At 43.7% G+C, this 12,206-nt stretch overlaps 1 protein-coding gene across 7 annotated transcripts in view; it reads right to left on the minus strand.

The window, feature by feature from the left end:
* The window catches only part of FBXW7 (F-box and WD repeat domain containing 7), a 275,764-nt gene that overhangs the window by 228,691 nt on the left and 34,867 nt on the right, over nt 1-12,206 (minus strand). The window contains exons 1-2 of one of the 7 annotated variants that reach the window (XM_043513140.1): nt 3,172-3,183; nt 1,999-2,006 (exon numbers count right to left, since the gene is read on the minus strand). The exons of the other annotated variants lie outside the window; for them this stretch is intronic. The gene's annotated coding sequence lies outside the window, so the exon portion shown is untranslated. Of the gene's footprint in view, nt 1-1,998; nt 2,007-3,171; nt 3,184-12,206 lie in introns of those variants that run through there. 7 annotated transcript variants of the gene reach the window in all.

Genomic DNA, 12,206 nt, shown 5'->3' on the forward strand with positions numbered 1-12,206 from the left:
CCTTATCAAAGTGTGAAGAAGCAACGCAGACAAGTCCAAAGCCCTGCAGGCTATGCCAAAGGACCTTTTGCTCTCTCTGTCAGCATACATGATGGCACTCCCCTCCTGCTGCAGCATCTGTAGTAGTGATGCCTCCTCGCAGTAATGACGTCTTGAACATCCCTGGGCAATGATTTCAGCCACTATGTCTGTCTGTCTGTTTTTCCAGTGGAGTATGCTTACCTCCCTGTTCCCTGCTAGAAGGAAGGAATCCATGACAGGTTGATATCAAGTAGTGCTCCTTCTCCCTGCTGTCTCTGAAATGGCAATTTCTCAGAAGAGCAGACAGCATGACTCCCACTACGGATTCCCCATTGCTGTCATTCTGTTCCTTGAAGAGGCTCTCTATTTGCACCAGTCCTCTCTTTGGCAGACGTAGTAAGGGAATTACCTGGCTGAGTCTCACATCATCCTCTCTGATTAGCTGGGAGGTCTCAAAGTACATAGAGAAGCATTTTCATGAGTGGCCACTCAGAGAATATAATTTGGAGGCGATGTCTGTGCTTGCCTAGGCCCACAAACATGGAACACTGCCAATGCCTCTCTCTGCTCACGATCATTCCATCATGTAAAAGGTGGAGTGCCCCTGTACACAATCTCCAAAATTATTATTTTAATGATCTAAAGTTATTTGTACCAGGCAAAAATGTTTACTGTGAAGAAATTTAGACAACTGAAGTCTCATGTCAATGAGTCAGAGGCTAATTTCAGATATAGCTATGACAAATGTTAAGTGGAAATGATTTCTACAAGTGTGCCAACTATGAGGTAAACACTTACCTAGGTGACTGAAACCATTAAATTAATTACATAATTGTTACTTCATTTATAGTAAAAAGGGCATCATTTTAATAATTATCAGTACACCTTTAAGTTTCTTGTCTCCAGTTTTTCAACCATTTATCCTTAAGACTGCATAGCCTTGATTGCCTGATGATAGCTGTAGATTTACATTATGAATTTCATGAACATTATTCACTACTTGTTTTGTTTTTAACTTCACACCATCTTGAGCAATGAACTGAGAACAGAGGCCATTTCTCAATGATTTATAACTACTGATTAATTTCACAACTGTTTTCCTCTCCGAGTATCATTCAAAATGCGTTGCTTTTACCTCCTTCATTTTCATCCAATACAATTTAATCAATTACAATTTAATACCTACCTTGTTATTTTTCCATATATTTAAAACTAATAATACTTGTCTTTGGCCTTTAAAATCCATAAAGAATCCACTGTTCTTACTTCTGAGACCAAGTTTGAGTTCAGCTTGTGATCTTAGGCAGAATAAGTTTTGTGGTCTTGCTTCATTCCCTTGTGCAAGCAGCCCACATTTCAAAACCACCAGCTCCAATTAAACACAAGCTATCTGTCTTAAAAGAGGGAAAAAGACTGACTGAGGAAGCATGGAGAATTAATTACTTCTTAGCTTTACAGAAGCGGAGGGTCAGTATTTAGGTCATTAAAAAGTTCTGCCTTCCTATATTTTCTCAGTCTTAAACCCCCTTGATGCACATTTTTATATACTATGAAATTTAAGTTCTGTCTGAGGATATATTACAGCAATGGCTACACTGGATGGATAATAAGTACAGAAAAGATGTGCAATATACCAGGTTCCCCTCTCAGTTCAGAAATGTGACAAAACTATACAGTTGTCCTTACAACTCACCAGTTATCTTGTAAGCAAGCCTCCCACATTTTCCCCACAAATCCACCTTCTTTAGAAAACTTAAAATTAAAGTATTGCAAATTCCAAAAAAATAATTACTATCAAAATTTCTTCCTTTTTGGGCACACGCAACCACTTGTCAGGCAAGTTCATAGCTTTTTAAAAACTCTTTGGAAACATTATATGCAGGTAATAAAATACCAGAATTTCAGTGTAAATACAGGTTTCAGAGTAGCAGCCGTGTTAGTCTGTATTCGCAAAAAGAAAAGGAGTACTTGTGGCACCTTAGAGACTAACAAATTTATTAGAGCATAAGCTTTCGTGAGCTACAATCCGATGAAGTGAGCTGTAGCTCACGAAAGCTTATGCTCTAATAAATTTGTTAGTCTCTAAGGTGCCACAAGTACTCCTTTTCTTTTTAGTGTAAATACAGCTGACGGACTTTATGGAACACAGAGATTTGACACCACAACCATCATTTTGGTGTATATGAAGGAATTCTCTGTACTGAATATCGTACAACAGAAAAGAAGATTTGTACTCTAAACATGGAAATATGCATCCTTCAAAAGCAAACTAAACGCATTCTTCACTGCCCAAAAGTTTGCAATAGGATGAGATTATTAAACCCTATACTTGGATTACTTCCATTTAAAATTGAAGAGGGAAGAATGACTAGAGAGCACCTTGGCAACCAAAAGGTCCCTACTCCATCTTCCGCAATGCCTCTGTATTGCTCCCCACTCTCTAGTGAGTGTGGTGTAATTGAACAAAAGCATCTGAAAAGCCAAGAATGTGTAACATTTAAAAATTAAAACATGAGGTTTACCATCTTTAACCAGATATCACAGATATTACAATGATCAGCTTTATGTAAAAAGCTGCAAGACAGAAAACATTATGAAAGCATAGCAACTGGTTTACAAAATGTCTTTACAGTGGGCTCCCATACCACAAGTGACAGCGTCTGCACAATACGGCCCCCTCTAGTATTAGGCCTTGTCTACACTACAAAATTAGATCAAATTTATAGACGTCAGTTTTGCAGAAAGCGTTTTTATACAATCGATTGTGTGTGTCCCCACACAGATGCTCTAAGTGCATGTAGTCGGCGGAGTGCATCCACAGCACCGAAGCAACCGTCGACTTCAGGAGCGTTGCACTATGGGTAGCTATCCCACAGTTCCCACAGTCTCCGCCGCCCATTTGAATTCTGGGTAGAAATCCCAATGCCTGATGGGGCTAAAACATTGTTGCAGGTGGTTCTGGGTTCATATCGTCAGACCCCCCCCTTCCCTCCATCCCTCCCTCCGTGAAAGCAACGGCAGACAATCATTTCTTGCCTTTTTTCCTGGGTTACCCGTGCAGACACCATACCATGGCAAGCATGGAGCCTGCTCAGCTAAACATCACTGTACGTCTCCTGGGTATTGGCAGACGCAGTACTGCATTTCTACACAGCAGCAGCTTATTGCCTTTTGGCAGCAGACAGTATAGCATGACTGGTAGCGGTCATCAACGTAGTCCAGGGTGCTCTTTTAACCAACCTCGATGAGATCGGGGCGCCTGGGCAAACATAGAGAGTGACTCAGCCAGGTAATTTCCCTTTTAAGTTTCGTCTCATGGCATTTCAGTCCTACTGGCAGTCCTAGTGCACTGTCTTTTAATCAGCAGCCAGGAGAAGACGAAGGCCAGCAGTCATACTGCACCATCTTCTTCCGAGCACCCAGGAGATGATGATGGCTAGCAGTCAGACTGCACAGTCTGCTGCCAGCAAGATGTATAAAGATAGATGAAGTGGATCAAAACAAGACATAGACCAGATTTGTTTTGTGTTCATTTTCTCCTCCCTTCCTCCCTCCATGAAATCAACAGCCTGCTAAGCCCAGTTTTGAGTTCTATCCTTGAGGTTTTGAGTTCTATCCGTGAGGGGGCCATTCTGTTTCTCACAAAGCCACCCCCTTTGTTGATTTTAATTCCCTGTAAGCCATGTTGTCGGTCACCCCTCCCTTCGTCAGAGCAACGGCAAACAATCGTTTCGCGCCCTGTTCCCTGGATTGCCCGAGCAGGGGCAGACGCCACAGCACAGCAAGCATGGAGCCCGTTCAGCTCACCGCAGCAGTTATGACCATTGTAAACACCTCACGTGTTGTCGTGCAATTTATGCAGAAACAGCACCTGAAAAACCAGGTGAGGAGGCGACTGAAGTGCTGTGATGAGGACATGAACACACTTTTCTCTAAAACCACATTCCCCCGCAATTTGGAGATCATGGTGTTAATGGGACAGGCTCATGCTGTGGAACGCCGACTCTGGGCCTGGGAAACAAGCACAGACTTGTGGTGGGACCGCATAGCGTTGCGGATTGGGGATGATTCCCAGTGGCTGCGAAACTTTCGCATGCGTAAGGGCACTTTCATGGAACTTTGTGACTTGCTTTCCCCTGCCCCGAAGCGCAAGAATACCAAGATGAGAGCAGCCCTCACAGTTCACAAGTGAGTGGCAATAGCTCTGTAGAAGCTTGCAACGCCAGACAGCTACTGGTCAGTCAGGAATCAATTTAGAGTGGGCAAATCTACTGTGGTGGTTGCTGTGATGCAAGTAGCCAACGCAATCATTGAGCTGCTGCTATCAAAGGTAATAACTCTGGGAAACGTGCAGGTCATACTAGATGGCTTTGCTGCAATGGGATTCCCTAACTGTGGTGGGGCTACAGACAGAACGCATATCAATATCTTGGGACCGGACCACCAGGACAGCCAGTACATAAACCGCAAGGGGTACTTTTCAGTGGTGCTGCAAGCACTGGTGGATCACAAGGGATGTTTCACCAACATCAAGGTGGGATGGCCGGGAAAGGTTCATGACGCTTGCGTCTTCAGGAACTCTGGTCTGTTTAAACGGCTGCAGGAAGGGATTTACTTCCCAGACCAGAAAATAGCTGTTGGGGATGTTGAAATGCCTATAGTTATGCTTGGGGACCCAGCCTACCCCTTAATGCCATGGCTCATGATGCCATACACAGGCACCCTGGACAGTAGTAAGGAGCTGTTCAACTAAAGGCTGAGCAAGTGCAGAATGGTGGTAGAGTGTGCATTTGGATGTTTAAAGGGTCGCTGGAGCAGTTTACTGACTCGCTCAGACCTCAGCGAAACCAATATTCCCATCGTTATTACTGCTTGCTGTGTGTTCCACAATCTCTGAGAGTAAGGGGGAGACGTTTATGGCAGGGTGGGAGGTTGATGCAAACCGCATGGCTGCTGAATACGCAAAGCCAGACACCAGGGTGGTTAGAAGAGCACAGCAGGAAGCGCTGTGCATCAGAGAAGCTTTGAAAACCAGTTTCATGACTGGCCAGGGTACTGTGTGACACTTATGTTTGTTTCTCCTTGATGAAAACTCACCCCCTTGATTGCCTCTAAATTCCCTAAAAAGAAAAGGAGTACTTGTGGCACCTTAGAGACTAACAAATTTATTAGAGCATAAGCTTTCGTGAGCTACAGCTCACTTCATCGGATGCATTTGGTGGAAAAAACAGAGGAGAGATTTATATACACACACACAGAGAACATGAAACAATGGGTTTATCATACACACTGTAAGGAGAGTGATCACTTAAGATAAGCCATCACCCACAGCAGGGGGGGGAAAGGAGGAAAACCTTCCATGGTGACAAGCAGGTAGGCTAATTCCAGCAGTTAACAAGAATATCAGAGGAACAGTGGGGGGTGGGGTGGGGGGGAGAAATACCATGGGGAAATAGTTTTACTTTGTGTAATGACTCATCCATTCCCAGTCTCTATTCAAGCCTAAGTTAATTGTATCCAGTTTGCAAATTAATTCCAATTCAGCAGTCTCTCGTTGGAGTCTGTTTTTGAAGCTTTTTTGTTGAAGTATAGCCACTCTTAGGTCTGCGATCGAGTGACCAGAGAGATTGAAGTGTTCTCCAACTGGTTTTTGAATGTTATAATTCTTGACGTCTGATTTGTGTCCATTCATTCTTTTACGTAGAGATTGTCCAGTTTGGCCAATGTACATGGCAGAAGGGCATTGCTGGCACATGATGGCATATATCACATTGGTAGATGCGCAGGTGAACGAGCCTCTGATAGTGTGGCTGATGTGATTAGGCCCTACTGGGAATGGATGAGTCATTACACAAAGTAAAACTATTTCCCCATGGTATTTCTCCCCCCCACCCCACCCCCCACTGTTCCTCTGATATTCTTGTTAACTGCTGGAATTAGCCTACCTGCTTGTCACCATGGAAGGTTTTCCTCCTTTCCCCCCCCTGCTGTGGGTGATGGCTTATCTTAAGTGATCACTCTCCTTACAGTGTGTATGATAAACCCATTGTTTCATGTTCTCTGTGTGTGTGTATATAAATCTCTCCTCTGTTTTTTCCACCAAATGCATCCGATGAAGTGAGCTGTAGCTCACGAAAGCTTATGCTCTAATAAATTTGTTAGTCTCTAAGGTGCCACCAGTACTCCTTTTCTTTTTGCGAATACAGACTAACACGGATGCTACTCTGAAACCTCTAAATTCCCTGTAAGCCACCTGCCCTCCCCCCTTCGATCACAGTTTGCTTGCAAAGGAAATAAAGTCACTATCGTTCAAAAAACATGTATTCTTTATTAATTGATTATAAAAATAGGGAGATAACTCACAAGGAAGCCAGGTGGAGTGTGAGAGGAGGGGAGGAGGGAAAGAAAAGGACACTTTAAAACTTGTTGAATGACAGCCTTCTGTGGCTTGGGCTGTCCACTGGGGTGGAGTGGTTGGGTGCCCAGAGCCTCCCCCCGCACACGTTCTTGGGCTTCTGGGTGAGGAGACTATGGAACTTGGGGAGGAGGGAGGGCAGTTAAGCAGGGGCTGCATTGGCAGTCTGTGATCCTTCTGCCGTTCATGAACCTCCACCAGACACCACAGCATGTCTGTTTGATCCCACAGAAGCCCCAGCGTTGCCTCATGCCTCCTCTGAGCTTCCTGCCGCCACCTCTCCTCACGTTTATCAGCCACTGTCCTGTACTCTGCTATTGTGTTCCTCCACACAGCTCTGTCAGTGCCGGACGACTGTATGAGCTCAGAGAACATTTCATCGCACATGCGTTTTTTTTCGCCACCTTATCTGAGATAGCCTTTGGGACGGAGGAGGGAGGCTTGAAACATTTGTAGCTAGCTGCTGGAGGAAAAAAAGGGAGTGAAGTATTTAAAAAAGATACATTTGACAGAACAATGGCTATACTCTTTCACAGTGAACAACACTATTCACATTACATAGCACATGATTTTGGTACAAGGTCGCATTTTGCATCTTATATTGAATGCCTGCGGCTTTGGTGTTAGAGATCACACACGCAGGGCCAGGCAACAGAATTCGGCTTGCAGGCTGACATGGTAAGCCATAGTCTTTCGGCTTCTGCAGCCTTCATAACAGCAGCCCCCTCCTTTCCCATACCAAGCAAAGCCTGTTTAGTTGGCCATTTAGTGCTGTGGTTTTCCTGTTAACGTGCAGCAGCAGAAACCAAACTAACCCCCTCCCCCCATCCAATTCTCTGGGATGATCACTTTTCCCCTCCCCACACCGCCTGGCTGGTAACAGTGAAGATCCCTGCTAGCCAAACGCAAACAGCTCAGCGCCAATGCCCCCCCAACCTGGCTCACTGCAGGGAGGATTTCTTTTCAGCCACAGGCAAACAGCCCAGTAGGAACGGGCACCTCTTAATGTCCCCTTAATTAAATTCCCCTATTTCAACCAGGTGACCATGAACGATATCACTCTCCTGGGGATAACACAGAGAGATAAAGAACAGATGTTGCTTGAATGCCAGCAAACACCGGGACCATATGTTGCCAGGCTTTGTCATGCAATGATACCAGATTACTTGCTACTAGCATGGCATGGTAAAGTGTCCTACCATGGAGGACGGAATAAAGCTGCTCTCCCCAGAAACCTTCTGCAAAGGCTTTTAGAGTACCTCCAGGAGAGCTTCATGGAGATGTCACTGGAGGATTTCCGCTCCATCCCCAGACACGTTAACAGACTTTTCCAGTAGCAGTACAGGCCACGAATGCATCCCAAGTCCTCAGGGCTACTTAATTATTAAAAAACGCTTGCTTTTATAACATGTATCATATTTAAAAAGGTACACTCACCCAAGGTCCCTTCTCCGGCTTAGCTGGGTTGGGAGGGTATTTCAGTCAGGGTGATAAAAAGATCCTGGCTCTCGGAGAGAATGATGTGCTGTGTGCTCTCCCCAAGCTCGTCGTCCTCCTCCTCATCATCTTCCCCATCTACAAAATCCTCACGCATGGCGGAGAGTACCCCATCATCGGAGTCCACGGACAGGGGTGGGGTAGTGGTGCCGCCGCCGCCCCTCCCCCCCCAGAATTGCATGCAGCTCAGCGTAGAAGTGGCATGTCTGGGGCTCTGTCCCGGAGCGTCCGTTTGATTCTGTGGTTTTCTGATACGCTTGTCTGAGCTCCTTAAGTTTGACTCGGCACTGTGATGTGTCCCTGATGTAGCCTCTGTCCCCCATGGCCTCTGAGAATTTTTGAAATGTTTTGGCATTTTGTCTTTTGGAACGTAGTTCTGATAGCATGGATTCCTCTCCCCATACAGCGATCAGATCCAGTACCTCCCGTTCGGTACATGCTGGAGCTCTTTTGCGATTCTGGGATTGCATGGTTACCTGTGCTGATGAGCTCTGCATGGCGAAACAGGAAATGAGATTCAAAAGTTCCCGGGGCTTTTCCTGTACACCTGGCCAGTGCATCCGAGTTCAGAGTGCTGTCCAGAGCGGTCACAATGGTGCACTGTGGGATAGCTCCTGGAGGCCAATACTTTCGAATTGCGTCCACACTAACCCTAATTCAAAATGGCGGTCAATTTCAGCGCTAATCCCCTCGTTGGGGAGGAGTACAGAAATCGGATTTAAGAGCCCTTTATGTCAAAAAAAAATGGCTTGGTTGTGTGGACGGGTGAAGGGTTAATTCGGATTTAACGCTGCTAAATCTGACAAACTCGTAGTGTAGACTAGGCCTTAGACATAGAAGTACAGTTGCAATTAGGAACTTTAGACATGTCACAGTTCATTGGTGGCAACAAGCAGTTTTTAGGCTGAAAATGTTTTGTGAGTTGAAGAAAATGGATGAAAATTTCCCTTACAGTCTATGATGCAAAGAACTTGACTTATACTCACTTACTGAGCAAAAAACTCATTTTAAAGCTTCTGTGAAGCATTCTGGTAACTGAAACATATTAAAAATAGGGTCTAGTCCCCCAGACACGAATTATACCAACTATATATTTTTGAGCCAGATAGATTGTGAGAGCAGAATGGTGAGACAAGATATTCTGACCACCTTGTCTTAAGAGTACATAAGGAAAAGAGTTAGTTGTCTGAGGTAACTGGTATGAGAGAAAAACTGTTTTTTATACTTCCGGTCAAGATGACCCAGGAATGAGTTGTCAGTTGTGAACCAAACCCTTTGATCTTTAAAGGAACCAAACATTCTCAGAGCCATATACAAGGTAACTGGGGTTTTTGTTTTGTTTTGGGGAAGGGGGAATATTACTTTGCAGGTTTAGTGGCATTTTGGATTAAAGTACATTTGCTCAATTTACAACTAAAATGTTTATTTCTTTAGCTACCATTTCTAGAAATAGCTCCTAAAATATGCAAGTCACAATAGACTTTCCTATTTGCACACCACTTCCCATAATAAAAATTTTGAAAGCCAATTAGCCGCTCAGTGACACCTGTATAGTGCCATTGCTTTTATACGACGCCTTCAAGGACACCCATCTGTGCAACCCCATTGCATTCCATAGCATTGCATAGGTTTAACTGATTGAAACCTAGAGCTCGTCTTCCCTACTGTGCTAAATCGGCACCACTGCATCGAAGCAGCAGCTAGTGCATCTGGTGAAGATGTATTACATCAATGGAAGAGTGTTCTCCTGTCAATGTAATTACTCCACCTCAATGAAAGACAAAAGCTATGTCAGCAAGAGAGTGTCTCCCACTGACATAGGGCAGTACAGACAAGGTTTTAAGTTATGTCCCTCAGGGTGGTGGTTTTTTCACACCCCTGAGTGACATAATTTGCATCAACTTAAGCAGTAGCATAGTCAAGGCCTTAGTAAATACTTCTGCTCATTATGGACAAGAATAAACAGACTCTAGTTCACTCTTTTGTACATTCTGCAGTAGCAACAGGAGCAAGGGCTTAGGTCACAAAAGCAAAAAGACAGAACTCAAGTCACATGGGGGTATTTTAAATTGATATTTTTATGGTGAAGCCAAATTTTAATCCATGGTGTTTGAGAAGGAGGGTGTCTGTGAAGGTGTTTGAGTATTTTGATTGCTATCAACCTGGACTGAAGACACAAGATGACCAGGATTTGGGGAAAAAGGCTATATTCAGTTTGTCCTCAGTTTTTTTGGAAAGGGAGGAGGTTAAAGTCCTACGGGATTTAAAAAGTGTAGCAACTGAAGTGGCTGATAGTAAGTCTTCCTTATATCATAGTCTAAGAAAGCATTGTGTGTGAGGTTTGTGCCAACTTAAGCATTTACATAGATGGTTGTCCTCATTTAGTCAGTTTTAGGGTATGTAAAAGAAAGTGAAGCAACACTGCACAAATGTAAATTTTTCCCATGTGTGTGCACACATTTCTAAGGGGAAGGAAGACAAGGTTGTGCGGCATGAGTTTGAGCTTCTTGATCAGAGGTATGATAAAAGATAAAAGAACAAGAACAGTCCATTTGTTAGGCAGATGCAAGCTGTGCAGCCTTTAAAACTAGTTACTCTGGTCCCTTCAAGAGTTTGTTCTCGGACTGTGGCTCAAATTACTACAATTTATGACTGGACTGGAGGATTCTCTCACTGGAATGACCAACTGCTCAGAATTTCACGACTACTATTATGATAATCATGCAGTTATCCCAAGTGGTTCCAACTTAATGTATACAGCAGATTACACCATGGATCTTGTTTTTGGTTTGGAAATAAGATAGTCAATACTTGTCAACACCACTTGCTTGTGCTCTTTGAGGTTGGGACGCAAGACCTATTTCATTGTCTCCCCTCAGACTAATGGAACTAGTTTGGTTTCCAAGGCTCTGAAGATTATTACGTAGGCCACAACCTATTATTAATGGGTAAGGCTATATTTTTTGCCAAGGATGTCACAGAATCCGTGACCTCCAGCAATCTCCATGACAGCTTGGAGCTGCAGAGTGGTAGGGGGACCCCTCGAGCTCTTTGGGGGACCCTGCAGCTGCCTAGCCACTGCGGGGCATTGTGGGGACCTCACAGCTGAGCTCCCCATTTTGTCATGGATTTTTTTTAGCAAGTCAGCGACAGGTCACAGGTTTCCATTAATTTTTCTTTATTGCCCATGACTTGCCCCTGACTTTTACTAAAAATATCCATGACAAAATATTAGCCTTATTAATGAGCTGGTTTGCCAAAAAAAAATTTAAACAATGACTATCAGTGCAGTGACTCCCAAGCATCTTCTTTCCTGGCTTCTTCCACTGAAATCATCTTGGCATGTAGACTGGCTGCAAGATGGAACATGATGGAAGATTGTAGGATGTGTAAGTGCTAAACTGACAATAGGATCAGCCCCTCTGTCTCAATTATTAATCCAAGATTTGCACTGGAAGCAAAGAATATATTCTTTGTTTCCATCAAAAGAATGCTGATATAGGAAAAGTCTTTCTTGATGGACCCGTTTGGGGTGGACAACAACTTAATGAATTTTTACCCTCTTCATTCAGTGGCAGAATTAAGTACTTCTGACTGCAAGCTACTTTTCCAGTACTCAGCATGTAAGATCACTCCAATTCAGACTGTTTTTGGCTTCTCAGAAGACCATTATTGGACAAATAAAGACCGACTTTTAGACATGATTGTTCAACAAGATCTTGGAGGTTCAGGCTCTGATGTGAATCGGACCAATATTTCTCAAGTTGGTAAAATGTAATGGAGATACATCAGATCTGTGACTGAGGGGAGCTATGAATGTCTCTTTTTTAAAAAGATAGATGCCAGATGGTTAAACAATAGTTTTTTAACCAAATGCTGAACAATCACTTTATATTAGCAATGCTTCTCATTTTGTTTTGTTTGTTTTAATTTGGGGAAAATTAGAAAAGATGGTATCAAAGCAACTCTGGCAATACCTGGAGTCTTTAGACTTAATTATTCAATCCAGTTTTAGACCAAAGTATGGTAAAGACACAGTGCTGGTTTTCTGGAAATGGTTGCAAGTCAAGTGTCCATTCAGATTCTTCAGGCAAAGCTACCTTGGATACCACTAATCACAAGGAAGTAACAATTCCAAATTCTGGCAGACAAGCAGAGTTATAGAAAATGGATCAGTTCTTTTTATGCCATACTATAATACTTGGCGAATGGTCATCTTCCCCAAGGGCACTCTCATGAGGGTGCCACAAGGTTCTAGTCTCACATCTTTCCT

This window comes from Dermochelys coriacea, chromosome 4, assembly GCF_009764565.3.
Source record: "Dermochelys coriacea isolate rDerCor1 chromosome 4, rDerCor1.pri.v4, whole genome shotgun sequence".
Classification (NCBI taxonomy): domain Eukaryota; kingdom Metazoa; phylum Chordata; order Testudines; family Dermochelyidae; genus Dermochelys; species Dermochelys coriacea.